General features: G+C 46.8%; 1 pseudogene; it reads right to left on the bottom strand.

The window, feature by feature from the left end:
- Positions 1 to 268: 268 nt before the first annotated feature.
- Positions 269 to 1550, bottom strand: LOC110284554 (tubulin alpha-1B chain-like; annotated as a pseudogene).
- Positions 1551 to 2229: the final 679 nt, after the last annotated feature.

Genomic DNA, 2229 nt, shown 5'->3' with positions numbered 1-2229 from the left:
CCCTGTTGTGTGTCTTTCAAGCTCTGATAAAATGGCGTATAGACTTCCTCCTGAGTGTTTTTGTTTTTATTGTTGCTTGTTTTGTTCTTTCTTTCTTTTTTTTTTTTTCTTACTTAAAGTTTTTATTTTGAGACATTATGGGGAAAAAAATACAGGGATACACTGAAGAAAGAGACATGGTCACAGGGAAAAAAAAAAAAAAAGATAAAATAGAAGCATCGGTGCCTGTCAGCCAGTGTTGAATGTGAAACTCTGAGAGTCTGTTATGCTACAGGGGCTCAAGGGAATCCTCGCCCTCTCCTTCGACAGGATCCACACCAACCTCCTCATCAACCTTGTCCAGGTCAGCCATGTCCTCATCGGCTTCAGAGAACCCCGCCCCCTTCTCCATTGCCCTCACCCACAGACCACTGCACAAAAGAACACAGGGTAGATATCAGGTCAGACATACGGTCTAGGCAAGCCCAGGCTTCAGCACTGGCTGTGGTGTTGCTCAGCCAGGTCCCTATCAGGTAGGCTTGTAATTAATGCCAGTCTTGAAGCCACTGCACCGGTCCACAGACTGCATGTTGTGCTTAGTCTAAATGGTGACAGTGGCAGCATTGGCATCTATGGCTACCATATCACTAAGGTACAGCATGCAGAAAGTCATGTATTTACCACAGCAAGGGTCACATTCCACCATCCGGTTGGCTGGCTCAAAGCAGGCATTGGTGATCTCTGCTACAGAAAGCCACCCATGGTAGGATTTCTCAGCAGAGACGACAGGAAAATCTGTGGCCAGCAGGAAATGGTGCAGAGGTCACGCACCAGGTTAGCCTGGAACTCTGTCAAGTCAACATGCAGGGCCACATAAGATCTGAGGGAAGCAATGACGGAAGACACAGTCTGGCTAATAAGGCTAATGTTGAGGTCAGTATAGGTTGGGTGCTCAAGATGACGTTTCTATGACAGATATTATAGATGGCCCCTTTGCCTATCATGAAGACACCATCAGAGTGCTCCAGAGTGGCATGGGTGGTGAGGATGGAATTGTGAGGTTTAATGGCATTGGCAGGAAATGGCGAAGGCAGGCCGGGCAAATGGACATCTTTCCATAATCAACAGAGAGCCCCTCCATCAGCAGGGAGGTGAACCCAGAACCAGTTCCTCTGCCAAAGCTATGGAAAACCAAGAAGCCCTGAAGCCCTGTGCATTGCTCAGCCAGCCTGCAAATTCAGTCCAAGGCAAGGCTAATAATGACTTCCTTGCCAGTTGTGTAGTAGCCACAGGCATAGTTCTGGCAGCATCTTTTTTGCCTGTAATGAGCCACTCAGGATGGAAAAGCTAGTGGTAGATACCAGGGCGAACTTCATCAACAGGTCTATGAACACTGCCATGGACTCATGCTTGCTAGCCACTGTCTCACTGAAGAAGGTGCTGAGGGACTCAGCTCCAACAGCAATGATCTTGTCACTTGGCATCTGGCCATCCAGCTGGATGCAGCGTTCTAAGCAGTGTAGCTCCTTGTGGGCATTGCCAATTTGGACTCCAGCCTGGCCAGCATGGATGAAGATGCTCTTACACTCTGGTTTAGGAGGTAAGAGTGAGGGAAGACATAGTTACCAGGTTCCAGTTGCCATCCCTGACAAGCTAAGGGGTGAGTAGTCAACAAGATGTTGGGGGTTTTGTTTGGTTTTTTTTTTTTAAGATTTGTTTATTATTATATCTAAGTACACTGTAGCTGTCTTCAGACAGCCCAGAAGAGGGCATCAGATCTCATTACAAATGGTTGTGAGCCACCATGTGGTTGCTGGGATTTGAATTCAGGACCTTCGGAAGAGCAGTCAGTGCTCTTAACCACTGAGCCTGATGTTGGTTTTTCAATTCGACATGTAGTTACATGTCAGGGGTAGAGAGCACATGTGCCACTGTGCACTTATGACATTCAGAAACAGTATTGTGTCAGTTCTCTCCTTTCACAGATTGAACTCATGCCATCAGTTCTGTGCAGCAAGCACCTTTGCCTATGGAGCCCTCTTGACAGCCCCTGAGTCCATTTTTAAAATCTATTTATCAAGAGAGACTGAGAAGTAGTCACAAAAGAGAACCCAGATTCCCTATAAAGAGCAGAAGGGAAGATATTCTAAGGAGAGACACATGGGCCCTCTCTTTGGTGATCAGACTGTTGAAATAATAGTCCTAAAGAAATTGGAATGGCCCAAGGATCTCACAGTGGGAGAAGGACGG

The sequence above is a fragment of the Mus caroli genome, unplaced genomic scaffold (assembly GCF_978045245.1).
Source record: "Mus caroli unplaced genomic scaffold, Mus_caroli_1 scaffold_19, whole genome shotgun sequence".
NCBI lineage: Eukaryota > Metazoa > Chordata > Mammalia > Rodentia > Muridae > Mus > Mus caroli.
Note: the sequence above shows the minus strand (reverse complement) of the source record. Positions and strands in the feature narration are given on the sequence as shown.